Genomic DNA, 11,207 nt, shown 5'->3' with positions numbered 1-11,207 from the left:
CGACCAAACACAGACAGGATAACGTGTTGGGAGTTTACAACAGTTGTGTGTCTAGTTATCTATTTGGAAAAATAATATTGTCTGTGATAACCATATAATCATGTAAACAATGTTTAGGTAATATATGTATTTGTAGTTTTGTGATTGAAGATTGTTGGAATGAAATATATGTGCTTTCAGAATGTTATAGATTAAATGTTCTCTGAAAACTGAACCTTACATTGTGAAGCATGTAAATAAAACAAAATGCACTCCCCAAAAATACTTTATAACCTCTTTTAAGGCTCTAACAGTAGATGTATTACTGTTTGAAACAAGACGGTAGGGTCATACTGGCTGGGCTGGTTGAAGTACATGCAGGGTCACTGGCTTTCGTAGTCTGTTTCTTTCATTTCCCTAAATAGCCTGTTTTAAGATTCAAATGTTAAAGACACAATACATTAGAGCAGCGGTTCTTAGCCTTTTTAATTCTGAAGCCCCCCACTGATTCATTACTGTAATCCAGTAATTATTGGATGCTGGGACCTTCGGCCTAAGCTATTTTTTGACAATACTCAAAAATATAGACACAGGAATACATGAAACACGTTCTCAAATATTGAAATCTTTTGTTTAATTCACAATCAAATATTGAAAAAGGTTCACAATTTTCAGTTTTGCTTCTTCATTCAAACCTACTTTATTAATTTGTATTCATTAATTTTAATAATATTTAATTTTGTAAAAACGTTTGCAGACCCACTGTGTAGGTCCCTAGGATCACAGGTTGTGAACCACTGCATCACAGAACTAATTAGTGAGGCACAATACATATAAAAGGGAGGCAAACCACTATCCACAAAATTAAAGATAGTCAACTGAGAGTATTTAGGGAATGGTACCATATCATAACATTTGATATTTCGGCAAAGGAGGTCTAATTTTTTAATAGGCAAATTACTATATGCTCCTCCACAGGTTTCCCATCAACAAAGTGTGGTGTATACAATGGTCGATCTACGTGTGTTCACCATTCTGTACCACTTACAAGAAGACACTAGGTAGCTTAATATATTTGCTACAATAGTGACAGCAGCCAGCAGAAAATAGATAGGATCCCAGGTGGCTCTGCAGTCGGCAGTAAACAGATAGGATCTCAGGTAGAAGGTGGATACTATAACACCAATAGGATCTCAGGTAGAAGGTGGTCACTATAATGCCGCAGTCGGCCACAACCTTATAGTTTACGTACGTCTTTATGCAGACGAAGAAGGCTGTACACTACTTCTGCACATAATCTGATTCAACAGCACAGCCACGGAGGGTGGCACACTGCTTTTATACAACATTTAATGCAACAGTACAGCCTTGGAGAACGGCACACTGGTTTTGCACAACATCGGACACAATGTTGCAAACTTCCAACAAAGGTCACTAAGGAAGAATGGATTATAAAAATAAATTGGAGAATTTTGTAAGTTGGTGAGAAGAATCTATCACTATTCCCCTCTGTTTGAATTGAGGTCAGAACCTCAGGAACCCTCACAACAATGACCGACATAGCTGGGGCCGTTGGTGTACGTACATTAGACCATTTGTCCTACTTATGGTAGACATTCTGACCTACTTGCTTCTCTTCAGGAACATTATGTAAAGACTGGCTGTCTGAAACAGAAAAAAACTAGGAAAAAATGACCCAGACTCCCTTGTAGAAAACTCTCAGTGTATCAAGTACAGTATTTATTGATTTTACAAAAAGCAAAAGCCAACTCTCACTTTAGGAGTAAGACAAAAAAGTCTGTGTGAAACATGGCAGTCACTCAGCAAACTTTAGGTGCTTTTATAATTTAGGGAATAAATCACATTTAGGATCTCCTATACAATCAGCAGTCTAATACCATGAATTCAAATACATTTGTTGTTTTATTACATATCTAAAAACATACATTTCATATTAATATGTAAAATCTAGTTATCATTGTGTGCATTTCATAGCATCATGATTGTTCTTGCTGTATCATAATTTCGTTCATGTTAGTTTCAAAGTAAACTGAGTTTGATCCTGGTACACACCTCTGTAGTGTGGTTTTTAAAGGCTTTTGGATGCCCATACATAGGCGGTGTTTGGATGTTTGGTTATGTATCATTAATACAGATTTCTAAAGTATTGGGTTTCAAATTTCTTATTCCACTAATGGCCGTTCAAACCACTTGTTCAGTTTAGAACGTGTTGCTGATAACGTGAAAGTAAAGTGTGTTTGACCCTCGAGCAAACCCCTGTAGTGTGTTATGTATAAGGATGGGTGTGCTGAAGAGCAGTCTCGTTCCTGTTCCTGAGTGGCTGTGTGGTGGTGTGGTGATGATGATGATGGTCGGCAGCAAGAAGAACATCCTAGACACTACCATTTGTTAAAATGAACTCAGTGGAAAGCATGTGTTTCTACTATCTTTGGCTACTGAAGATGTATCCTTTTTTCTGATGTGCATATTATATCAGTGAACTCCTTCCTCTAAGCGAGGCTGGGCTATAAGAACACTGTTTATTTGGCAGCTCCAGCAACACAAAAGGGGTCAGAGGACGTCCCAACTGCATCACAAAGTTTCACTGCTTGCGCACGAGGCAGCACATACTTTTTATGCCCATTCATTCACTTGCAGTTTATAAAACAAGAGTTTCTTTTTACTTGTAAAAACAAACCTGAATATCATTTGTGTCAAAAATCTGTATCTTTTGTGTTCCTTTACTTCTAAATCCATTTTTTTTCCAGGGCCAAGGTTCAAGAAATGTAAAGCAGGGAGTCGATAGTTCTGGACTGTAAGAGATGGAATTCTTTACTGCTTAAGATTCTTTACTTATCTGTCAATCTTTCAGAAACCTTTTAAGAACTAAACTTTTTGTCAGCTCTCTCTGTGATCATTACTTTCGTCATCATGCACGGATTCTGTCCTTTCACCAGTTAGGAGTTGGTTGGTTGATTCTCTGTAAATGAGAAAGGTCTAAAATATATTCATATCAAATGAATCTGGCTGTGAATCATTTACAGTCAGTGGGGAGCCAGCAAATTTCACAAGGGTCCAGCTTGATATTGAACACCTCTGGGGAAGTTCCACTATGGTGGGTGCATTAACAGATGCATGTGAAGAGTGAACTTAGCATCATGTATCCCAACTCAGTACAATACAGTGCTTCGGAGGTAAATGTTGTGCGCTGCAAGCATTAACTCTCAGAGTTACAGGTCACAATTTCCTACTTTGACTTCTTGTGCCTTTGGATGTTGTTCTCTAGCAGCTGTCATTGAACCGGTTGTTGCACAAAATGGCCAGACACCAAAACCAGCTACAAATATTCTCCAGTATGTGCTTGGTAAACTTATTCAAGTGTGTTGTGTTTATAGTTTTTATCACTAACCCCTGTAGTTAGCTGAAAACCTTTCCGTCAAACACTTCAATATCCACTACAATGGTATGGTTTCTCCCGTGTTTGTGTTTGTGTTGTGCACTTGAATGGCATTTCCCCTAAGTGGGTTCGCTGGAGATTTCTTAATGTTGAAGGGGCACTAAAACTACTTCCTCATTCACTGCAGTGGTAGGGGTTTATCACCTGTGTGTGTTCTTTGATGTCTTTGTATTTCTGATAATTGACTAAAGCACTTAACACACTCACTGCACTCGAACGTTTTTTTACCCTGTGTGTGTTCGCTGATTATTCCTTAATTTTGAGGAACGACTAAAACTATTTCCACATTCATTGCAATCAGATGGTTTTTCCCCTGTGTGTGTTTGCTGATGTCTTGGCAGAATTAATAACAGACTAATGCTCTTCATACATTCACGGCACTGTAATGGCTTTTCCCCTGTCTGTGTTCACTGATGACTTCTGAGATTTGAGGATCACTAAAACTACTTCCACATTCATTGCAATTCTATGGTTTTTCTCCTGTGTGTGTTCGTTGATGTCTTCGAAGACTTGATAACACGCTGAATCTCTTCACACATTTATTGCAATGGTATGGTTTTTCCCCTGTGTGTGTTCGCTGATGAATCCTGAGATTTGAGGAATCACTGAAACTACTTCCACATTCATTGCAATGGTATGGTTTTCCCCCAGTGTGTGTTTGCTGATGTCTTTGTAGGTGTGATAACCGACAGAAGCTCTTCACACATTCAGTGCAATGGTATGGTTTTTCCCCAGTGTGTGTTCGCTGATGAACTTGGAGTTGTGATAACCGACTGAAGCTCTTCATACATTCACCGCAATGGTATGGTTTTTCCCCAGTATGTGTTCGCTGATGTCTTTGGAGATGTGATAACCGACTGAAGCTCTTCACACATTCAGTGCAATGGTATGGTGTTTCTCCTGTGTGTGTTCGGTGATGTCTTCGTAGATTTGATAACACACTGAAGCTCTTCACACATTCAGTGCAATGGTATGGTGTTTCTCCTGTGTGTGTTCATTGATGTCTTCGTAGATTTGATAACACACTGCAGCTCTTCACACATTCAGTGCAATGGTATGGTTTTTCCCCAGTGTGTGTTCGCTGATGAACTTGAAGTAGTGATAAATGACTGAAGCTCTTCACACATTCAGTGCAATAGTATGGTTTTTCCTCAGTGTGTGTTCGCTGATGTCTCCGGAGGGTTGATAAATGACTGAAGCCCTTCACACATTCAGTGCAATGGTACGGTTTTTCCCCAGTATGTGTTCGCTGATGTCTTGTGAGATTTGATAATAGACTGAAGCTCTTCAGACATTCATTGCAATGGTATGGTTTTTTCCCCAGTGTGTGTTCGCTGATGAACTTGAAGTTGTGATAAATGACTGAAGCCCATCACACATTCAGTGCAATGGTATGGTTTTTCCCCTGTGTGTGTTCGCTGATGAACTTGGAGTTGTGATAACTGACTGAAGCTCTTCACACATTCATTGAAATGGTATGGTTTTTCCCCCATGTGTGTTCGCTGATGATCTTTTAGGAGTGTTAACTGACTAAAGTTCTTCAAACATTCATTGCAATTGCACGTTGCTTCTTCTGTGTGTGTTTGCTGATGGCTCTTTAGTAGTGATGACAAACTAAAGCTCTTGCTGCTTGTGTATGATTTTTCTTTCTTGGTTAGTGTCTCTGGGTCGGGTTTATATTTGTCTGCATCCCTTGGCTGCGTTTCCTGAGGAGCTAACATGGTTGGTAAAGCACTTGTGTTACTGTCACATTCCCTGTATGTGTGTGGTATTTTGGATGGTTGATTTCAGATTTCACAATGAAATACAAGACTCACCAACTACATATATTATATTTGTGGCAAGTAAAGCTTCTTTGTAGGTGGTTATGTCTTTAGATTGCAGAATGTTTTTGCATGTTTACGGGTGAAGATTAGACTTCCTTCTGGTTGAAGCAAATTGGGACAGTCTGTTGTAGATCAGAGACCCTCTCTTTTTCCTTTACCCTTCAGTTGTCTGGCTCCACTCCCTTGTGCTTTTCTCTTGTTCCTGTGGTTTGGCCAGAAAGAGTTTACAATACACCTAGCGTGCTGAATGGTGGTCTGCCATCATTACAGGAAGCAGAGCAATTCTGTATCTACCTCATACCGAACACATGATCAAAGCTGGTGGTGGAGGCCTGTTTATACAGGAAGTGATTTGTCAGTGTTGTTGTCTTAATTTTCTAGAGGTCGTTTCTTAGTCCTGTGGCGTGGAAGTGCACAGCTCAGACTCTTATATCCACCAAATTGCTCTGGACTGCCTCTTCCAGGATCTATCAGTTTATGTTCAAGTTCCTCAGTCTCTATGCAGATCTTTTCCTATATATTGGACCTCTTTTTTTCCAACCACTTGTTTTCATATTTTCACGATTACTGTCATTATTCACGATCATTGGTGCATTCAAGGCTGGTTTCCTATTGGATGTAAAGAGATTTAAAATCACTAAATGGAAATGTAAGAGAATATGAATACACAATATTTAACTAGTTGTAAAAGACATCTGGATATTACCATTTATGAAAGTTACTAAGAGATATTTCACCATACACAGATTTTTAACTAAATGTTTTACTTAATTCAGAAAAGGAGGTGATTTTCCGGTGTTCACACAGTAACTTAGCACAGAAAGAGCACACATGGAGTGCCCACTTGCTAGAGGTGCAGCTTTACGAAGACACACATGGCTAAGATTTCATTTAAACAAGAAGGGATTGTGTAAGAAGAGATGGATCAGGATGTGCTGCTGTCACTTCAGTTTCAGGAATCGTATAACAGCAGTAACCCTTTCAAGACTACATGACAAATAAACTCTTCATGAAGTATATAATAAAGGTAACTCTCCAGGAAAAATATAATAAATGTAACGCTCCAGGAAGTTTATAATAAAGGTAAAGCTCTAGGAAGTATATTATAAAGGTAACGCTTCAGGAAGTATATGACAAATGTAGCTCCATTCACACTCTTCTTGACAGTACTTTCCAGTTTACACTAGAGAAGCTTAAGTTCCAACTCCTGTCTTTACTTTTCTGTTTGTTAAGTTATCTTTGCCACATTCCCAGGGATGGTTTAAGCATTTGTTGGAAGATTGCAGCATTTATTATAGAGATTCCATCACAACCAGTAATATACCTGCGATATCTCTGCTGCCAATACGTGTCTGCTTTTTGTATTTTTCTACCTTACCATGGTATCTGACTTAATGTCTTCTGTTTGGTGCTAGGTCGGGGATGAACCACTGGCAGAGTGGGACAAGATGTCCATTGCTTTCAGGTGAGTGCAGCATTTACACAGTTGGGAATTTCTTAAAATCAGCTTCACCTTACTCCCCGTACATCAACTTCCATACTCCCTTATGTCTGTGTACTCGCTCAACAGGGTTCATTGACAGCTAAAGCAGCGGAGTGACTCGATGAACACAGCAGACATCAAGTAATGATCTGATCGACAAACGCCATGGTTGGCAGTAGAAGGATCAAGAGTCTTTAGAGAAGCTCGCCCAGGACATAAAAACGGAAGAAGTGCACAGGTAGATACTCATGAGGTACAAACAGAGCAGGCGAACATGTAGGTACATGCTCCTTTTTCGGTCTGTTTCAGGCCTTTACTGGGCTGGGAATTGGGGTGCACTGTCTCTTAATCCTGCGGCTGATAAAGGCATTTGCTGCAAGGGTGTTACCACTTTGACCCTTTACAAGAGGGGAGCGAAGCCTTAGAAAGCACAACACCTGAAGGCTGCCTTCCCTGAGGGGAAGGTGTGGGTCCAGGTGTCACACAATATCATCAAGGGACATAAAAGGATCCTATGAAACACAGCAGCAGAGAGGTGAAATCGTCAGCCCAGATGGAGAAGAGCTGGGTCCTCCACTGTTTCCGGATCAGTAAGTGATATTGAATCTTTCTAAGGTTAGGAGGCATAGAATCCAATCGGGTCAGAGGTAAGACATGGAAGGAGCAACCTCTCATTCTGGCTCTGCTGTGACGAGGGATGTGGGCCAGGTTTAGATTGGTGGAGCGTAGTGTTCTGGAGGGCATGTAAAATTGCAGCTAGGCTGGGTACTCCTTGGTTAAGTTTTAAACAGTTTTCATGCATCCATTTGGCCAACGCAGTTTTTAGATTGATAAAAGCCAGTCGACTCTGCCGACAGGGAAATAATTAACATACAACACTATTTAGATATTCCAAAATATTTCACTACCTCCGCCAGAGGTCTGATGTGAATATTAAAAAGGGTAGGACTGAGCTCCAAATCCCAAGGGATGCCAGGAGCCAGTCTTCTTTGTGATGAGGCGAAAGGGAGGGGTATAACTTTAAAAGACCTCTCCTTTAAAACGAAGGTAAGCCAGGCCAGACCTTTGTCCTCTACCCCCAGGTCATTGAGGCGGGTTAATATTATTGCATGTGAGACAGTGTCGAAGGTCACACTTAAATCTAGGAGTATCAGAGCCTGGGATTTGCCAGCATCTGTAGTACTGCAAAGGGATTCAGTAACTGCCTTAATGAGGTCCAAGGGCGGCCAAGGTCGTTAAACCCCTGCTACACTTCTGAGAGAGCCTGAAGGGAAGCCGAGGGCGCTGTAGCTGCCGCGTGTCAAAGAATCAGTTCTCTGAAATAAAGACCTTAAGGATTCATGTCTACTTCTATCTAACCAGACTCACTATAACCAACACGTGACTTAGTGCATAGAAAATCATTTTGCAGGAGCAAATAAGCATAACTGACTCGGTACAAATGAAATTAAAACTGTCGCCATAGGAAGCAAAGTGTTGATACTTCAACCTGCCCATAGGAAGCAAAGTGTCCATTGTTGTGTTATATCCCCCTTTTTTCATTTATTTAAAATATACGAATGACGGTCACCTGACGAAGGCCTCGGGCCGAAACGCGCGTAGTTCCACTCAACCGCATTGCCTTCATCAATTATACCAACAACTGAATATTTCGTATATCACTGGGTTAATTTGTCAATGTATTTGTGTTTATGTAATTTTTTCTGTTCTCACTTATTAACTCTGTACACCTTTAATTGTAAATAATTAATTTTTTTGCCTGTGTCTGAATATCATGTATTATACTCCAAGGTTCTTTTTTAAATGTGAACAATGTATTAAATAAGTAAATGAATTTTGCACAAAGGATAAAAATAACAAACAAAATATACTAAAACCAAAAATAAATAAATTAAAAAATTTCTGTATAAATTCCTGTTTCAGCACACATTTATTTGATTGTGTTAGAGGGTCTATTATTCTGTTTGATTTTTGATTTAGGGATTATTTATGCCCTTAGAGTTTTGCTACACTGTCTTTCTCTACATAGTAACTGTTAAAAGAGCAATTTCGGTGCTGTATGATCTAAATCCATTTTGGGAACAATCTAATATTTTATATTGTTCTAATATTTTGGTTAGGAGATTGCTTACATGTTTCTCCTCATCCTTGTACAGAAACGACAGAAGAGAAATGGGTTAATAGTTTTCTGGCTGAGAGACATATAGCAAAGGTTTTTTTAGAAGAGGGATCACCTTGGCATGTTCCCATGATATTGATACTTCTTCAGAGCTCAGCAAGTTTGGCTAATTCTAGAAATATGGGTGTGACACTCTAGAAATTTTTAAATGTAATCAGGTTTAAATGGGTCGTCCGGAGATCCAGATTTCACTTGACGCATTAAGGTGGAAATATAATCTGCGTCAAGTAGAGCCAATTGGTCCAAGGGAGCCCATTGCGAGTGGTAGGTCCCTGTGTCAAGAGAGACAGGTTTGACTGTTTTCTCACCCCTGTTAAAGTAAAGATAAAGATCATTGACCAATCTTGCTGCAGTGGCTGTTAGAAGCTTCCGATAATCCAGGAGTGGCAGTGGGTTTAATCAGGTTGTTCACAATAGAGAATATTTCCATGCTTTGGTGGAAGTCTACGCACATTCTATATTGGAGTCTAATAGAGGCACACTCCTTTCGATAAACCTTGAAAAGGCAGATGGGTCCAGTTTATGCCAATATTTTCTCATTTTCAATGCTGGGTGTATCAATGGTCAAAGGCACCAAATAATGGTTTGATCAGGTCACTGGAATAGGGGGAGCAGTTTGAAGGGTGGCCAGGTTGGGGAAAAAAGGGTCCAGCAGATGGCAGGCCTCATAGCTCAGTTTTTTACTAACTGAGCTAATTGGAAAGGGGCCAGGTCATTAGTAAAGTCCTGGATTTATTTATTGTTGATTAGATCAAGATGAAGATTCAAGTCTCCAATTATGCTCAAGTTGGACAATTGAAGTGAGTGCAAGTTAGAGCACTCTATTACAGTCCCCAGGCTCCACTACACGCTGCGTCACTCTTCCCGCACCCGGAGGCGCTTAAAGGCAGCAGTGAGGTCCCACTGTGGGGGACGCACAGGAGCACAGCCATGGCACTAACTACAGCCCCAAGTGTCCACCACACGATGCACCACTCTTCCCGCGCCCGGAGGCGCTTAAAGGCAGCAGTGAGGTCCCACTGTGGGGGACGCACAGGAGCACAGCCAGGGCACTGACTACAGCCCCAAGTGTCCACCACACGATGCACCACTCTTCCCGCACCCGGAGGCGCTTAAAGGCAGCAGTGAGGTACCTCTGCATGGGACTCGCCCGGGCCAAGGGCAGGCCCATCCACGCCCGGAGGAGGCTGGGCCCCCCGCTCTAATTTCTAAACTCCCCCGTTACAGGCCCACCATGGGCAAGAAAAAGATGAGAGCAACAGAGGAGGTAACTGTTACCTCTTTAGATACCTTTCTGGCCAAGGCAACATCGGCATTAGCAAAATAAATCACACTTACAGAAAAGAGACTTTCGTTAGGGACAGGGCAGGGCAGTCATCTAATCTAGTTGTTTCTCCAACTAAGGGGGATGTAAAGAAACTATATGGGGTTTCTCTTCCCGAATTGCTGGCAGTCTCTGTACCAACCCCCAAATATTCACAGCCTGCCTCTACATTTAGTTGGAAACAATTTTATGCTACCTCCGTAATTGGTAAATGAAAAAGAGGTTAAGCGATACTGCCCTCCAAGTGTCGTACCAAGAAGATCAGAAAGGGACTCGCCCGGGCCATCAAAACAAAAACTATATATGAAAGACCCACCCCGGCACCTTGGTATTCTGATAGTTTGAAATTAGAGAAAGCGGCATGTAGAGTTAGAGAACGTAAATGGAGGAAAACAAAGTCACTTGAAGATAGACTGGCCTACAATACATCACCTAGCGCCAGTCTTAGAAATTGTAATATAGCCAGAAGATTACATCTGGCTTCCCGAATTGATGAAGCCAAGGGCTCCTACAAAGAAGGAATTTACCATCCCTAGAGTTACCAACTCTATATGCCCCCCTTCGCAAGAATTTTGCGAAGAGCTTGCTGTATATTTTACCAGTAAAATAGATAATATCTGTAACTTCTTCATTTCAAACTCAGAATGCATGGTAGTAGCTCCGGGGCCTGATAAGCCTTGTCACCCTAAATTGGAGTTTTTTGCCCCCATAACGAGGGAGCAAGTTCTCTCATCATTAAAACACAGCAAGTCAGGCTCTCTAGCTGACGTGGCTCCCCCTCATATCATGTCTGACCTGGGTTGGGAACTGGCAAACCCTATCAAGGAAACTTGTAATCTGTCCCTATCATCTGCCTCTTTCCCGCTAAAATGGAAAAAGGCATTTATTAAACCTCTGCATAAGAAACCCTCGGCTGACCATGGGGACCTTCAGAACAACAGACCCATTTCTCTTCTGCC

General features: G+C 41.0%; 1 pseudogene across 1 annotated transcript in view; it reads right to left on the bottom strand.

The window, feature by feature from the left end:
- Positions 1–3,424: 3,424 nt before the first annotated feature.
- The window catches only part of LOC147736811 (uncharacterized), a 50,967-nt pseudogene continuing 43,184 nt past the window's right edge, over positions 3,425–11,207 (bottom strand). The window contains exon 2 of the transcript XR_015307514.1: positions 3,425–5,871. The product of XR_015307514.1 is annotated as an uncharacterized LOC147736811 (transcript). The remainder of the gene's footprint in view (positions 5,872–11,207) is intronic.

Source organism: Lissotriton vulgaris, chromosome 1_2 (genome assembly GCF_964263255.1).
Source record: "Lissotriton vulgaris chromosome 1_2, aLisVul1.2, whole genome shotgun sequence".
Classification (NCBI taxonomy): Eukaryota; Metazoa; Chordata; class Amphibia; order Caudata; family Salamandridae; genus Lissotriton; species Lissotriton vulgaris.
The sequence above is the reverse complement of the archived record's forward strand: the minus strand, read 5'-3'. Positions and strand labels throughout refer to the sequence as shown.